The sequence below is a fragment of the Mytilus galloprovincialis genome, chromosome 12, assembly GCF_965363235.1.
Source record: "Mytilus galloprovincialis chromosome 12, xbMytGall1.hap1.1, whole genome shotgun sequence".
In the NCBI taxonomy this organism is placed as follows: Eukaryota; Metazoa; Mollusca; class Bivalvia; order Mytilida; family Mytilidae; genus Mytilus; species Mytilus galloprovincialis.
The window spans coordinates 2,679,495-2,698,409 of NC_134849.1; the positions used below are offsets into that span (position 1 = coordinate 2,679,495).

The 18,915-nt window shown below is 31.5% G+C and overlaps 2 long non-coding RNA genes across 2 annotated transcripts; both read left to right on the forward strand.

The window, feature by feature from the left end:
- Positions 1-9,943: 9,943 nt before the first annotated feature.
- Positions 9,944-10,991, forward strand: LOC143055554 (uncharacterized). Its single transcript, XR_012972081.1, has 2 exons — positions 9,944-10,175; positions 10,557-10,991. It is a non-coding gene; the product is annotated as an uncharacterized LOC143055554 (long non-coding RNA).
- Positions 10,992-15,028: 4,037 nt separating this feature from the next.
- Positions 15,029-16,077, forward strand: LOC143055555 (uncharacterized). Its single transcript, XR_012972082.1, has 2 exons — positions 15,029-15,244; positions 15,643-16,077. It is a non-coding gene; the product is annotated as an uncharacterized LOC143055555 (long non-coding RNA).
- Positions 16,078-18,915: the final 2,838 nt, after the last annotated feature.

Consider the following 18,915-nt stretch of genomic DNA (forward strand, 5'->3'; position numbering starts at 1 on the left):
CATGTGTACGACCGTAAGGTTAGTTGGTTTAGAAATTTAAAATTTTAACGCATGAAATATATGCATGTATATTCATTATTTTGCATTTTGATATACGTCACTTAGTCTAAATACTGTTGTTCAGTTGTGGTTTTTTATGTGGGTCATAGGTGTTTCTTCTTTTTCGTTTTGTATACATTGTGACTTGTATGGAGAGCTGTTTCTTTATTTTCCAGTGATATTTTATCATTCAGAAAATCCCATGTATCCGGAAAAGGAAAGCATTTAACAAATCTGATCCTGTAATAATTTCAATTTAGTGTTTGCAAAATCTATCTCAACATTTTGATCCAAAAAGAGTAGACGCTTCGGAAAACATATCACATATAACTATGTGATTACCGAAACAACAGACACGGCTTCTTCCACCTAATTTTTCTCGACTTTACCTCATATTAGACATAAGCGGTCATCTCAGTACAATACACTGGGACAAACGGGACGATTTTAGTTTTGAAATTATCAATTCACCACAAATTAGTAGTATAAGATACCGGGCTTATTATTAAATACGCCAGACGCACGTTACGTCTACACAAGAGTTGTTGGTGAGCCTCATATAAAAATAGTTATAATGCCAAACAAGTAAAACGTTGAAGAGCATTGAGGACCTTAAATTCGGAATAGTTGTACCAAACGCGGCTAAGGTAATCTATGCCAGGGATAAGTAAATCCTTAGTATTTCGAAAAAAAAATCCTTTGAAACAGTAATATTATATAAAAAAAGACGATATATTGATATTTATGTCTTTTTTTTCTTTTTTTTTTTTTTTAACAACAAATAAATACTTTATTCTAAAGATATCTTGTTACAATTATACTTCACTGTCCAAGCGCCAGAGGAGTATTCCTGTGAGAAAAAAAAACCTTCTGAGTTGCCAGGAACATACTCAGAATATAATAAACAATATAACATAAACTATTACAATATATGCAAATTATTCTATTAAATTAGTTTCTTCAAATTTATAAAAAATACACTTTGAGAAATTATTTTGCTTTCATGCATAACGCATAACCCTTCTTAATTCCTTTATAAACAATTCATATGCATCTATACATTTCAATTTTTGCTCTGAAACATAGTATGACTTGAAAATGCAAAAACCTAAAACAGTCAAAAAATAGTTAAAACCATAATAACCCTTATCTGATATTTTGTATCCAAAAACTAATTGTTTAACTGATATTTTATTTTTAAAATTGAGTTGTGCAAGAAGATGTTCCACTTTATCCCAAAAGTCTTTTAAAAAAGAACATGTTATAAAGAAATGAAAGTAATCTTCATCTTCTGTTTGACAAAACATACATTTACTATTAGTAGAAATTTTCCATTTAAATAGTAATTGCTTTGTGGGAATAATATAATTTAGCAGTTTCCATCTAAACATTTTCATCTTATTCTCTCTTAAAAATTTAAATATAAAATCGTTTACGAATGACATATTTGGCTTGCTATCTAACTTTAAATTTCTTGTCCAAATATTAATACCAATTGGCTGTGTATATTTTTGATCTACTAGACTATTATATAACATTTTATTATAGATATCTTTTGCTTGTATTTGTTTGTTTCCCCATCTCAAGTTATCCTTATTGATACTGATTTTACTCTTTAAAGAGTTTTCTTTAATTAGAACTTGCTGCCATTCCTTTGGGATGAAAGCTTTTAATATCGTAAACTCTGCAATCCAATTAGACTTATTGCTTAATTTTTCTAAAAAAAAACCTCTGATAACTTTCCCTCACGATCAAGTATGTCGTTGATATAAATCAAACCACTTGCAACCCAGTTTTGAAAGAACAAACTTTTGTTACAATGTTCAACGTATCTATTTCCCCAAATAATCTGTTTTCTAATATTTGAAAAATTATCTTTAAATTTTGTAAAACCTCCCCCTGTTTTCACCCAGCTTGAAATTACTTGCAAATAATAGTCTGGTATATTTTCAAATTCTTTTAGTGATTTAACATTATCTAAATTCATGTTAAAGACAAGATAATTTTTTCCCAGATTGTTTAAATATTTGGTAGAAATTAATATTCCAGTTCGGCATAGTGGTTGAATTAAATTTGGAAACCCATGAAGCTTTCAGTGATGTTAAATAGCTATCAAAATCAACCATTTTAAACCCCCCTTTTTGATAATCGCCAATAAGTGTATTTCTTTTCACTTTGTCATTGTTACCTTCCCAAATATATTTAAAACAGCTTTCAATCTCTTTTATGTATTTATTTGGAAAAATACAGGAAGTAGCCAAAAATGTAAATTGAGGTAAGATCAAAGATTTTATAATTAATATTTTTCCAATTGTAGTTAATTTTCTTTTTTTCCAAGCCTTAAGTAAGGATTTCATTTTATCAATTTTAGTTTCCCAATTTAACTTTTCACATTCGTTTGTGTTGTGTCCAAAATAAATTCCTAGGGCTTTAACTGGTTTGTCCGTCCAGCGTATTCCCTCAATTTTATCTTTACTATGTTTAAGCGCGCCTATCCATATTCCTTCTGTTTTACTACGATTTAATCTCAGACCTGAGAAAGAACCAAACGTTTATATTATGTTCATAGCATTTGATATGTCGGTTTTTGAACTACAAAAAAGAGTTGTATCATCCCCCAATTGAGATATTTTTATGCTATGTGTTTTTTTATCAATAGTAATTCGGATACCTTTGATGTCGGGGTTTTGTCGTAATCTCAAAGCCATAATTTCTACTGACAAAACAAAAAGTAAAGCAGATAAAGGGCATCCTTGACGGATTCCTCTGGAGTTTTCAAAAATCTCAGATACCCATCCATTATTTATTACACATGTTTGTATTCCCTTATATAAAGTTTCCACCCATGATATAAATGATTCATTAAAACCGAAATGTTTTAGAACGCTTAACATGAATTCCCATTCCAAAGAATCAAAAGCTTTAGTAAAATCAACAAATACGATAGCCCCATCAATTCCGTATGATTCTGCATAGTCCATAATGTCTTGAATTTGCCTTAAATTGAATCCAATAAAACGATTTTTTACATACCCAGTTTGATCTTCATTAATTAGTTTAGGAAGCAGTTTTTTAAGTCTCTGAGCCAAAACATGGGATAGTATTTTCAAATCTACATTTAATAATAATATAGGACGACAATTGTCCAAAGATAATGGGTCATTCTTTTTATATAATAAAGATAGTACACCTGTTCGTTGGGTATACGAAAAAAGTTTTTCCTCGTGTCCCTTATTAAGAACTTTAACTAACATTAGTTTTAATTTTCCCCAGAAAGTCTTATAAAATTCCAAAGTCAAACCGTCGAGACCTGGTGATTTATTAAGCTTCATCGTATTTATTGCACTAGTGCATTCATCTATAGTTACATCCCCATCACATTCTTTAAAGTCATCAATATTTATATCCTTTTCCATAATAGTATCAGAAACGTATGAATGTAACAATTTTTTATCGGGGCATGTTGTAGTGTATAATAGTTTATAATAATTCTTTATCATTTCCAAAATTTCTTCCTGGTTTGTTGTTACTTCGTTTCTTTCGTTTCTAAGCTTATTAATAGATTTTTTAACCTGTCGCTGTTTTTCTAATCCTAAAAAATAAGCGTTATTCTTCTCCCCTAATTCCACCCATTTTTCCCTAGATCTAATTTGAGCCTCCTTGGCTATATATTTATAAATTTCTTCTAAATGCACCTCTAATTGTTTTATATCATTTGTTAACTTTTCATCTTCCTTTAATTGTTCATCTCTTAATTTCGTAAGTTGCTCTAATTCGTTTTCCAACTTTCTTGTTGTCTCCCTTGATAACTTTGATTTTCTTTTACAGTAAAGTATAGATTCGTCCCTAATTTCAACTTTTAAATTGTCCCATTGTAAACGGATATCACTGCTGTCACTATTGATTATACGACCTTTAAACCTATTTATCACATTATTGATTTTATCTTGATATTCAATATCTTTTAAAACAGAATTATTTAATTTCCAGTACCCATTCCCTCTTTCAGAATCTAAAACCCGAATGTTAATTACTACCCCTTGGTGGTCAGTCACTTTAATAAGCGCTGGTTTTATTTTACAATTCTCAACCAGAGACTGAAAGTCTTTTCCAATTAAAATATAGTCTATCCTACTTGCTTGAGTCTTATCTTTTCTTCTCCATGTAAATTGTTGTGTGCTTTCGTGTAGAAAGCGCCAAATATCTATAAGGCTTTGATTTTTAATAAAAGTTTTTAAACTATTAACAGGTTCGGTAAATCGTGCATTTTTATTTAAACTTTTCCTATCAATATTTCTTAACGCTTCATTGAAATCGACTCCAACTAAAATTATGCCAATCGAATTTTCCTTTATAAAATTGTTGACCTTTTTATAGAATGAATTCCTATCAGTCCTGTAATTTGGTGCATACAGATAAACTAATGACAACATTAAATTATTCATTTTTACATTTAATAGGATAAGTCTCCCGTCGTTATCACAGAATTTATCAATTACCTCGATATCTGCGTATTTATTTATAGCGATTGCTACCCCCCTACTAGCTGTAGTGCCATTACTGCAGTAGAAAATAAAATCAGATTCTTTTTCAAGATTTGTTTTTGTGTCTTTACGAATTTGTCAATGGATGGTTGCGATTTGTCTTGACCTGTGTTGTTCACATTTGACATTTGCACATTTCTAGCTGGACCTGTCTTTGTGCTACTAGCTTTGTTGGATATACTACTAGTATGCGATGGTTTTAGTATAGCTGTATTTGGTGTTTGTCAGCTGTTTCAGATATATGTTCTATTGTCTGATTGTCATTGGACTGCACAACTTCACTTTCACTCTCTTGGACATTTACATCTAAGTTTTCTGAATTTTCATTTTCAGTTTGTAAGTCAGATTGGCAATCTAACATTTTATGACCACTTTTGTTGCATGTTTTACAAACCCAATCATTAGGGCATTCATATATTAAGTGACCTGGTTTCAAGCATTTATGACATGTCTTTACATTGCTAGTAGTATCATAGTTGATACTTCTGTTAAATTCTGGTTGTCCAGCATGGAATACTCTAGCCATATATTTACCAATCTGTAAATGTTTTGGCACTACTTTATCTAGGACTTTACTAATAACCACTCTGTCTCCAGTCTGACAAGCAGTTACGTCAACACAGGTGCTGACTACTGGATTTGTGATACCCTCGGGTACGAAACGTCCATTAGCAGTGACATCGACCCAGTGGTGAAATAGTTCTCAAAGATACCAGGCTTATAATTTAATACGCCAGACGCGCGTTTTGTCTATACAAGACTCATCAATGATGCTCAGGTCAAAATAGTCAAAAAGTCAAAAGTTGAAGAGCAATATACCCAGTTGCTACTCATACCTGGTATAACGATTCCAGTGACTGAGCACACAGTTGATGAACCAGGGTTATGTCAAAGAAAATCTCGTTCTTTTTCTAAAAATATTCACCGGAAGATACCAAGACCTTGTTGAAAAATAATCCGTACCATCATCACAAAAAATACATGGAGATTTTAATATATAGTATCTAGGTGTTATTGAAAAGTACCTACGAGTAACTTGATGCAAGTGAACTACAGACATAGTAAAATCACTAAATACTGAACTCCGAGGAGAATTCAAAACGGAAAGTCTTTAATCAAATGGCAAAATCAAATGCTCACACACATCAAACGAATTGATAACAACTGTCATATTCTCGGAAACGCGGATACAATCAATTGAATAAAGGAAGGAAATGGATATTTCTTATTATTAAAATGTCATTCACGTTTTCTTTTTTGTATAAAAAGCAAATGCCACTGAATAACTAGATTATAAACACATAAACAATTATTCTACAAACTTTTTTTAAGTTTGTTTTTAATCAAAAATATTCAGACATGCAATACATTCCACGTACTATATTATTTATACGGAAATGTATCATTACATATTTGTTTTTAAAATATACAAATAGTAAGGGGATACAGAGGGAATTCAAATGTGAATCGGGTGATCTTTGTAGAATTCAAATGTATAGCAAGCCAGATAACAATTAATTTGTGCTCAAACTGAGTATCGATAACAATCTTAATTGACTAGGCAGTTTTTCTACCGAAAGTGGATGATTCTATTAAGAAAAGGATAATCACAAAAAAACTGAGCTCGGAGGGAAATTCAAAGCGAAAAATCCCTCATCAACTTGCATTTTCAAAAGCAAAAACACATCCAACGAATTCATAACTAATGTTATATTTCTGTCCTGGTACAGTCATTTTTGTATGTAGAAAAGAGTTGATTGAACCTTGTTTTAAAGCTTATAAAACTGTTCACTTGTATAAAAGTCGCATGAAATTCCATTCTACTTACAACGATGTGTGAACAAAATAAACAAATGTCACAATTAAGGACACAGCAGTAAACAATGTGTTATATTCTTAATAACTATACATATGATAAAAAAAATATGTGATAATAGCACAGAAAACCTTAAAGAAAAAGCAAATTTGGAAATTAAAAGACAAGTAAACACAACTTTATAATAGCACAATAACATAATGGCGGGATTTATAGGTACAGAGCCACGTCATAGGTATCAAAAAAACACAAAAAGGTATATAAACAAAGCACATTAGCAAATATCAATGAATTCAAAAAGCATCATAGAACATTAACACAATGACGGGATATGAATACAACTCATCTAAACATCAACCCAACAATGTAAGATCTGTAAATTTGCTTTCGCAAATTTTGTGTTCTTCCCTTGCCGGGATGCGAACCCATGCTACTGAGATATCGTGACACCACATCGCCTGCACTGTAGCCGTCCCGCTAGACCACACGATCACCTGGGCTTAAAAAATGAAGCTTTCGGTGGCCGCGTGTTACCTTTCCACGTCAGTTTTAATCTAGGGTCGTACTATAGTACATGATATATAAGGCATGGAGATGTTATTTTTACAGATCAGTTAAGTTATCTATAGTAAAGGATCCTACAAATTAATGTAAGATACAGTCACAGAAAATAATTATATTCATAAGTACGTCGGGGCCAGTGACAACTTTACAACAGATTTATCCATCGGATCACACGCAGTGATGGTGATACATGGCTGTGTACATTATGCATATACAGTCGTCTAAACATCAACCCAACAATGTTAGATCTGTAAATTTTCTTTTCGCAAATTGTGTGTTCTTCCCTCGACGAGATTCGAACCCATGCTACTAAGATATCATGACACCACATCGCCTGCACTGTAGCCGTCCCGCTAGACCACGCGACCACCTGGGTTTCATAAAAATGAAGCTTTCGGTGATCGGGTGTTACCTTTCCACGTCAGTTTTAATCTAGGGTTGTACTACAATACATGATGTATAAGGCATGGAGATGTTATTTTTACAGATCAGCTAAATTATCTATCTATATCTATATCTATATATATATATGCACAACGGTACTGATATAAGATGTTATAATACGAAAATGTTGTTATTAAATCGTGCTGACAAATATTTCGGCTCAACAAATGGCCTTCTTCAAGTGTCACAAGTTTTAACAATACTGATACATAATGTATAAGGTGTAAAAATAGATCAGTAATAATACAGGTGAGTTTTGGTCGATTGATTTTTAATCCAAAAGCCTGAATATCATACTATAAACAAAACACTATAAATCAATATACGTGACTGTGTATATTAACAATAAAAATGAGTGAAAAGTATATATATAACGAGTCCAAATTGAAAACTACGTTCAAACCTATGATTGCGTTGAATAAAACCACAATTTTTAGACTTGTGCATGTAAAACAAATTTCCTTGTAGAAGGGTCTAAATACAGCACAAACAACATTTTCCAAAAGACCAAAAAAGTGAAAAAGTATATTTAAACAAAACGCATTTGATTAACAGGTCGAACAACTGATGTTCTTTAACCCTGCCAACTGCCATTGGCGATTGCCAAGTATAATTGATCACAAGGATGTAAAAAATATATCTTAATTTAAATTTAATACTAAACAGAAATATACAAACTTGTGGTCAAGATGTCATGACACAAACATAAGTTGTCAATATCTTTGTTTGTACACCAGATCCGGATTTCGACTATAAATGTTTCTTCAGTGATGTTAAGGATCGAAACGGTATTTGGAAGGCCATATAATTTACCCTCAATTTTAGATAGACTCTTGAATTTTAAGAGTCAATATAGGATGAACGGATCATATAAACCGGAGGGAAAATATGGTACAAGCCCAAACGAAAAAATATGAACAAGTCTTAATTGAAAACTACGTTCAAACCTATGATTGTGTTGGATAAAAACCTCAATTTTTATACGTGTGCATGTAAAAAACAAATCGTTGTAGAAGGGTCTTAATACAGCACAAACAACATTTTCCAAAAGACAAAAAAAAAGTGAAAAAGAATATATTTAAACAAAATTTATAAGACTAACAGGTCGAACAACTGGTGTTCTTTAACCTTGCTGACTGCCATTGGCGATTGCCAAATAAAACTGATCACAAGATGTAACAAAATAGATCTTAATTTAAATTGATATATACATATATATATACTCTATTCGTACAGGTTTTTTGATTGAGTGAAGTAATTTCAATTGGCACGTGTGTGTGTGTTTATGTTGTTATGTCACACAATTGTGTTAGATAAGGACAAATGTTTGGTACCATTAACACGTTTAAAACCCCTGCAATTGTTTGCACCTGTCCTAAGTCTTGAATCCGATGATCAGTAGTTGTCGTTTGTTAATGCAGTTCATACATGTTGCTCGTTTTTTTTTTATAAAACAGATAAGACTATTGGTTTTCCCATTTAAATGGTTTTGCATTATAATTTTGTGTGGCCCTTAATAGTTTACTGTTGGACGTGATCCAATTCTCCTTGTTAAAGACCATATTTTATCTATACAATTACATTTTATAAACCGTGACTTTGATGGAAAGTTACCTCATTAGCTTGTACCAAACTTCTTATGTCTATTTCAAGTCTTCTCATCATAACATTTTTCCGTCAACAATCACACGAAAGGAGTAGGGGCAATAAGGCCCTTATTTGGCCCAAAAATTACTGCAAATTTAAAAGTTATCATACATATTCTTAATTTACTGAAAACTTAACTAAGGTATAAGATACTAAGAAAAACAAAACAAATTTGACATCGAGCAAGTTACCATGGCAACAAATCATGACTTAATTTGCATATTTTGTAAAATTTCATGATTTTCCTTGTTTTTTCATCGAATTTTAAGTATATTTTAGATTGAAAAAGTATGTGCGCACCCAAGAAACAACTTTATATTTGGTGAGATTATGTCAATAGTTATAATAAAGCTTCTGTTAAATTATTTTGTTGTTTTTCGGCTGCGCAGGATGTTTCCACAACGGAAATAAAAATAGAAAACTGCATAAATTCTGTATTTTTCATCGTTTTTGTGAATACAGTACATATTATGACGTAATTGTGACGTCATCAGATAAAAAACTTTTATGTTTTTCATTTATATTTCTTGACCCTATGCATTTCTAAACATTATGTGCCAATTTGAAATGGTTATCAAACATTTTATTTTCTTGGGCCAAAACTAGGCCTTAATGCCCCCACTCCTTTGTTTCAAGCACAACAAGTAAATCGCTGAAAATAATTATCAATGGAAAATTAAACGATATAACTTATGGTTTGTATTGAAAATTGTTTCATAAAAGTGTATTATCGATATCACAAGGCCGTATACATAATCATCATACAAGAGACAAACAAGACAAATCACATGCGCAATTTATATATGAAAAACATATTAACTAGACCGGATAGCCTTGGAAAATAGAGGATGTCAACTCTGATATATATAAGATTGTTTGTAAACATAAATTATTCATCGGCAGTTTTTTTTTTTTAAATCAGTCACTCACCATGTTGTTTATTATTTTCTGTGGATTGTTTTGTATGCTTGCAAAAAGGACTGAGGGTGTAATGGTGCAACCTACTGTTACCCATTATGAAAGTGGTTCGGTATCTAATCTGAGCATGGAAGAAAAATTGAGACGATTAGAAAGTACTGTTACTGAGCTCCAAACGAAAATGAATTCCTTAAATGACTATGGTAAGTACAGAAAAGGTTAAAAGCTACAGGCAAAATAATATCAATTATAAGTATCGTAAAACTTATATAATAATGAATTTTAATTGTATTAAAATGTATTTTATTATCAAACATTTTAAGAAAACGTCCCCTTTCTGCAACATATTCTTTTTATATTGGACACGTTGGACCAAATGTTTAAACTCTGTAATTTGAATGTAAAAAGGTAAAAAAGATATTTAAAATTTTTTTTCTTGGAAAGTAAGCTTAAGAATACTACTAATATGAATTCGCCGTTTGAGAATCTAATGCATGGGTAATCTTTAAAAAAATATACACTAAAACGTCGTGATTGGTTAAACAATGGAAATTCAACCAATGACGTTATTTTGATTTTTTCAGTTGGTTTTACTGCGACAACAATCCGTGGATATGTACCACCTGATTCTATTATCCCGTTCAGGTACCTCAAAACAAGTTATGGCGTAACAAGCGCGTCACAAATCGAATCAATTGGACATTTTAAAGCAGAACAACCTGGTCTTTATGTTGTGGGAGTTACAGTTTTCTCACATAAGGATGGTTATTATCAAATATGCAAAAACGACGAAATGATAAGCGAGGTGGACATACGGTATGAGGAAAAATCTGGGACTAGTTTTATTGTGATTGAGCTTGCTGTTGGAAGCATCATCAGTGTAAAAACTGCGAGATTTAAATTGTTTGTCAGACCATTTTCTACTTTGACTGTAGCAAAAGTAAAGTAACAATGTTTACGTTGTTGATGATACTGCAATGTCATTTTTACTTTTCTGCAAATTAAAGAATTTGGCATAGTTCCTGTTGTTTATTCTTTAGTTTTCTATGCTGTGTCATGTTAATTATTGTGTGTTTGTTTGTCCTCTTCATTTTTAGCCATGGCGTTGTCAGTTTATTTTCGATTTATGAGTTTGACTGTCCCTCTGGTATCTTTTGTCCCTTTTTACAATTGTAATGTAATAGATGTGCCTACTAGTTTAATTCCCCTTAATTTGGACAGATTAATTATTTGGTATTTAAATGTTTATTTTAAGATAAATTTGATTTGAACATATGAAGATACAAGTGATGATTGATAATTTTACTGTTTTAGTATTTAACTTGGATGTTTCTAAAATGTTTTGAGAATATGCATTTATTCAATTTGTTTTCAGTACATTTTCTGTTAAAGTTGTCCTGATAAATGACAAGATTATGAATTTCATTTGATATTCAGCCGACCTTGTACAGGCCTCCAAGAAATTGCCGGAAGGTATCATTCCACTTCAGTCTATAGTTAGTCACCACTTCGGTCCAGTTCGCCGAAGTAAGTCTCCCAATTTAGGTGCAAATTTTACTACTTTAAATCCCCATGCGACTAATCTAACCTTTAATTTCATTTTACATTTGAAACTCTTTATTTTGGATATCCATTCAAAACACATCAGAAAGTTGTCTTAACCCTGTTTATATCCGTATTTGTTTAATGCAATTATTATTCATTTATGAATAAAATATAGTTTCATTTGAGTAATTACCTGTTGTACGGCCATAATCTGCTATCAGGTATCCCAATGTTTGAATAGGAGTGAAGTACTGGCCACTAAACGTCACCGACCCCCTCCGTTACAAATGGTGCCGTAACCAGGATACCTGATCCATCAGTTTTTGTCACATTTATTTTTCATATTGTTTATATTTTTTTAATTTAAAAAATGAACAGAAACCTTGTACTTTTGACGGTGTTAGTGCTGACGTACAAGAATATTTTATTCAATTTGAAGCAGTTAGTCTGTGGAATAACTGGAATTTATCTTCAATTAGTAATAGATTTAAGAAAAGAAGCACGAATTTATGTTACGTCTTCTTACTCCTGTTCAGTTGCAGAGCTATGATTTTTTGAAAAGTTTATTATTGCAACGCTTTAATCCGACGGAAAAGATAGCTTTTTTATCAATTTCAACTGAAAAGTTTTGTCAGATGAATCTGTGTTCGATTTTGGACATAGTTTCAAAACATTTTTGTCATCGTGCATATCAAAATCAATTTCACAGTATGCATTTGTATTTTATGGATCTTTTTATTGGCAAATTAGAAAAGGAAATAGGAAAAGCATCCTAAAAGTTTTGGTGATGCTATATTTTGGCTACAGAGTTTTAGTCGTTTAATTTGATAGTTGAACCTGTTGAATGTTAAATTAAGGAAAGTGAAGAAAGTTTAGATTTAGTTGTTTAAAGTCTGGTTTTGATCAAATTGTCAAAGTTCTTAAAAAGCTGGTCTATAAGAAGTTTAAAGTTAAAAAATGTTTTAATTGTTCGGTAGTAAGACATATCAGAGCTAATTGTCCAAAGAAAAAGTGTCAATTCTGTTCATGTTGTTGAACCATTTGTATAACCAGTTTCTTCTTCTGTTGATAAGAATGTGAAAAAACCATGCAGAGTTGTGAAAAGAGTATAAAGTTTATTTCCTTCTGATATACATTGGTGTTTATCTGATTGTTTAATTAATATAATGGACATTTTTTCTTGTTTGAAGGATAAACCCGTTAAAGTTTTCATTTAGTATGTTTTATGAGTTAAAGTTTTCATTTAGTATGTTTTATGAGTTAAAGTTTTCATTTAGTATGTTTTATGAGTTACAGTTTTCATTTAGTATGTTTTATGAGTTAAAGTTTCCATTTAGTATGTTTTATGAGTTAAAGTTTTCATTTAGTATGTTTTATGAGTTACAGTTTTCATTAGTATGTTTTATGAGTTTAAGTTTGTATATTTAGTGTTTTACTTATCTTGTCAGTTTATTATAAGTTTATGCTGTGTCCGTTTACTGTCATGATATATATATTCTTTGGATTACCGAACTTTATAAATTATGTTCACCGCCTATTCATGGACGTTTACACCGTGTGAAACTCTTCCTACGGTTGGACCGTGTGATTATGTGACATGTTTGTGACATTTATTGACATTTTATTTGCATTGATTAATTATATTGTGTTATGTGGATGGTTTTCAACACATCTATTTTAAATACTTCTTTCCCAAAATATCATTTTGTTTAATATATGTCCTAAAGGGGGAGTAATATAACAGATGTTTTTTCTTCAGTACCTTTTCTGTTAAAGTTGTCCTGATAAATGACAAGATTATGAATTCCATTTGATATTCAGTCGGAGTCGGCCTTGCACAGGCCTCCAAATACTTGTCGGAATGTATCATTCCACTCGAATCTAGAGTTAAAGTGTAGTAACCAATTCGGTGCTGTTCGCTAGAGTTAACCACCCAATTTTGGTGCAAATATTAGTACTTTAAAACACAACGCGAAGCAAATTTACCTTTCTTTTAAGATTAACTCTTGGAACACTTTAATTTCATTTTACATTTGAAACTTTTTTATTTTTGAACTCCGATTAAGAAAGTTATCTGACTCCTGTTTAATCCGACTTTGTTCAATGCAGTTATTGTACATTTGTGAATAAAATATAGTTTCATTTGAGTAATTGTCTGTTGTTCGGCCATAATCTAATATCAGGTATCCCAATGGTCGAATAGGGGCGAAGCACTGGCCACTACACGTCCCGGGAGGTGTCGTCACCGACCCACTCCGTTACAATAAAAAGACGTACCATGATACAAAAGGAACACCAGTCAAAGAGAGACTTGAAAACTCGAAACGGTATTTGGAAGGCCATATCATGTACCTTCAATTTTAGATAGACTCTTGAATTTTTAGAGTCAATATAGGATGAACGGATCATATAAACCGGAGGGAAAATATGGTACAAGCCCAAACGAAAAAATAAAAACAAGTCTTAATTGAAAACTACGTTCAAACCTATGATTGCGTTGGATAAAAACCACAATTTCTATACGTGTGCATGTAAAAAAAAAAAAAAAATCGATGTAGAAGGGTCTAAATACAGCACAAACAACATTTTCCAAAAGACCAAAAAAAAGTGAAAAAGAATATATTTAAACAAAATTTATAAGACTAACAGGTCGAACAACTGGTGTTCTTTAACCTTGCTGACTGCCATTGGCGATTGCCAAATAAAACTGATCACAAGATGTAACAAAATAGATCTTAATTTAAATTGATATATACATATATATATATTCTATTCGTACAGGTTTTTTTTTATTGAGTTAAGTAATTTCAATTGACACGTGTGTGTGTGTGTTTATGTTGTTATGTCACACAATTGTGTTAGATAAGGACAAATGTTTGGTACCATTAACACGTTTAAAACCCCTGCAATTGTTTGGACCTGTCCTAAGTCTTGAATCCGATGTTCAGTAGTTGTCGTTTGTTAATTCAGTTCATAAATGTTGCTCGTTTTTTTTTATAAAACAGATAAGACTATTGGTTTTCCAATTTGAATGGTTTTGCACTAGAATTTTGTGTGGCCCTTACTAGTTTACTGTTCGACGTGATCCAATTCTCCTTGTTAAAGACCATACTTTTATCTATACAATTACATTTTCATAAACCGTGACTTTGATGGAAAGTTACCTCATTACCTCTCGTACCAAACTTCTTATGTCTATTTTTTTTCCGTCAACAATCACACAAAATTTGTTCCAAGCACAACCAGTAAATCGCTAAAAATAATTATTAATGGAAAATTAAACGATATAACTTATGGTTTGTATTGAAAATTGTTTCATAAAAGTGTATTATCGATATCACAAGGCCGTATACATAATCATCATACAAGAGACAAACAAGATACAAACACATGCGCAATTTATATATGAAAAACATATTAACTAGACCGGATAGCCTTGGAAAATAGAGGATGTCAACTCTGATATATATAAAATTGTTTGTAAACATCAATGATTTATCGGCAGTTTTTTTTTTATTTTTAAATCAGTCACTCATCATGTGGTTTATTATTTTCAGTGGATTGTTTTGTATACTTGCAAAAAGGACTGAAGGTGTAATGGTGCAACCTACTGTTACCCATTATGAAAGAGGTTCGGTATCTAATATGAGCATGATAGAAAAATTGACACGATTAGAACAAACTGTTGCTGAGCTCCAAACGAAAATGAATTCCTTAAATGATTATGGTAAGTACAGAAAAGGTAAAGAGCAACAGTCAAAATTAAATCGAGTATAAGTATCGCTAAACTTAAATTATACTGAAATTTAATTGTATTAAAATGTATTTTATTATCAAACATTTAAAAGAAAACGGCCCTTTTCTGCGACATATTCTTTTTATATTGGAAACGTTGAACCAAATGTTTAAACTCTGTAATTTAAATGTAAAAAAGGTAAAAAACAAAATTAGTTAATTTTTTTTCTTTGTAAGTAAGCTTAAGAATACTTCTTATTTGATTACGCCGTTTTAGGATCTAATGCATCCTGGGCAATCTTTTAAAAAATGTACATAAAACGTCGTGATTGGTTAAAAATGTTATAAACAATGGAAATTCAACCAATGACGTTATTTTGATTTTTTCAGTTGGCTTTACTTTGACAACAATCCGCGGATGGATACCACCTGGTTCTATTATCCCGTTCAGGCACATCAAAACAAGTTATGGCTTAACAAGCGCGTCACAAATCGAATCAATTTGACGTTTTAAAGCAGAACAACGTGGTCCTTATGTTGTGGGAGTTACAGTTTTCACACAAGAGGATGGTTATTATCAAATATGCAAAAACGACGTAATGATAAGCGATGTGTTCGTAGAGTTTTATGAAAAATCTGGGACTAGTTTTATTGTGATTGAGCTTGCTGTTGGAAGCATCATCAGTGTAAAAACTGCGAGATTTAAATTGTTTGTCAGACCATTTTCTACTTTGACTGTAGCAAAAATAAAGTAACAATGTTTACGTTGTTGATGATACTACAATGTCATTTTTACTTTTCTGCAAATTAAAGAATTTTTCATAGTTCCTGTTGTTTATTCTTTAGTTTTCTATGCTGTGTCATGTTAACTATTGTGTGTTTGTTTGTCCTTTTCATTTTTAGCCATGGCGTTGTCAGTTTATTTTCGATTTATGAGTTTGACTGTCCCTCTGGTATCTTTTGTCCATTTTTACAATTTTAATGTAATAGATGTGCCTACTAGTTTAATTCCCCTTAATTTGGACAGATTAATTATTTGGTATTTAAATGTTTATTTTAAGATAAATTTGATTTGAACATATAAAGATACAAGTGATGATTGATAATTTTACTGTTTTAGTATTTAACTTGGATGTTTCTAAAATGTTTTGAGAATATGCATTTATTTAATTTGTTTTCAGTACATTTTCTGTTAAAGTTGTCCTGATAAATGACAAGATTATGAATTTCATTTGATATTCAGCCGACCTTGTACAGGCTTCCAAGAAATTGCCGGAAGGTATCATTCCACTTCAGCCTATAGTTAGTCACCACTTCGGTGCAGTTCGCCAGAGTAAGTCACCCAATTTAGGTGCAAATTGTACTACTTTAAATCCCCATGCGACTAATCTAACCTTTAATTTCATTTTACATTTGAAACTCTTTATTTTGGATATCCATTCAAACAACATCAGAAAGTTGTCTTAATCCTGTTTATATTCGTCTTTGTTTAGTGCAATTGTTATTCATTTATGAATGAAATATAGTTTCTTTGAGTAATTACCTGTTGTACGGCCATAATCTGCTATCAGGTATCCCAATGTTTGAATAGGAGTGAAATACTGGCCACTAAACGTCCCGGGAGGTGTCGTTACCGACCACCTCCGTTACAAATGGTGCAGTTACCAGGATACATGATCCATCAGTTTTTGTTACAATTATTTTTCATATTGTTTATATTTTTTAATTTAAAAACTGAACGGAAACCTTGTACTTTTGACGGTGTTAGTGCTGACGTACAAGAATATTTTATTCAATTTGAAGCAGTTAGTCTGTGGAATAGCTGGTATTTATCTTCAATTAGTAATAAATTTAAGAAAAGAAGCACGAATTTATTTTACGTCTTCTTACTCCTGTTCAGTTGCAGAGCTATGATTTTTTGAAAAGTTAATTATTGCAAAGCTTTAATCCGACGGAAAAGATAGCTTTTTTATAAATTTCAACTGAAAAGTTTTGTCAGATGAATCTGTGTTCAATTTTGGACATAGTTTCAAAACTTTTTTGTCATCGTGCATATCAAAATCAATTTCACAGTATGCATTTGTATTTTATGGATCTTTTTATTGGCAAATTAGAGAAGGAAATAGGAAAAGCATCCTAAAAGTTTTGGTGATGCTATATTTTGGCTACAGAGTTTAAGTCGTTAAATTTGATAGTTGAACCTGTTGAATGTGAAATTAAGGAAAGTGAAGAAAGTTAAGATTTAGTTGTTTAAAGTCTGGTTTTGATCAAATTGTCAAAGTTCTTAAAAAGCTGGTCTATAAGAAGTTGAAAGTTAAAAATGTTTTAATTGTTCAGTAGTTAGACATATCAGAGCTAATTGTCCAACGAAATGGTGTCAATTCTGTTCATGTTGTTGAACCATTTGTAGAACGTTCAAAAACAGTTTCTTCTTCTGTTGATAAGAATGTGAAAAAACACGCAGAGTTGTGAAAAGAGTATAAAGTTTATTTCCTTCTGATATATATTGGTGTTTATATGATTGTGTAATTAATAGTACGGACATTTTTTTCTTGTTTGAAGTATAAACCCGTTAAAGTTTTCATTTAGTATGTTTTATGAGTTAAAGTTTTCATTTAGTATGTTTTATGAGTTAAAGTTTTCATTAGTATGTTTTATGAGTTTAAGTTTGTATATTTAGTGTTTTACTTATCTTGTCAGTTTATTATAAGTTTATGTTGTGTCCGTTTACCGTCATGGTATATATATTCTTTGGATTACCGAACTTTATAAATTATGTTCACCGCCTATTCATGGACGTTTACATCGTGTGAAACTTTTCCTAACGGTTGGACCGTGTGATTATGTGACATGTTTGTGACATTTATTGACATTTTATTTGCATTGATTAATTATATTATGTTATGTTTATGGTTTTCAACACATCTATTTTAAATACTTCTTTTCCAAAATATCCTTTTGTTTAATATATGTATAAAGGGAGAGGAATATAACAGATGTTTTTTCTTCAGTACCTTTTCTGTTAAAGTTGTCCTGATATATGACAAGATTATGAATTCCATTTGATATTAAGTCGGAGTCGGCCTTGCACAGGCTTCCAAATACTCGCCGGAGTGTATCATTCCACTCGAGTCTAGAGTTTAAGTGTAGTCACCAATTCGGTGCTGTTCGCTAGAGTTAGCCACCCAATTTTGGTGCAAATTTTAGTAATTTAAAACACAACGTTAAGCAAATTTACCTTTCTTTTAAGATTAACTCTTGGAACACTTTAATTTCATTTTACATTTGAAACTTTTTTATTTTTGAACTCCGATTAAGAAAGTTATCTGACTCCTGTTTAATCCGACTTTGTTCAATGCAGTTATTGTACATTTGTGAATAAAATATAGTTTCATTTGAGTAATTGTCTGTTGTTTGGCCACAATCTGATATCAGGTATCCTAATGGTCGAATAGGGGCGAAGCACTGGCCACTACGCGTCCCGGGAGGTGTCGTCACCGACCCGCTCCGTTACAATAAAAAGACGGACCAAGATACAAATAGGAACACCAGTCAAAGAGAGACTTGAAAACTAATAAGAAGAACATAAGTACGACGAAAACAAAGTTACAGTCTCCAATTCGCCGTTTCAGAATTTAATGCATTCTGGGTAATAAATTAAAA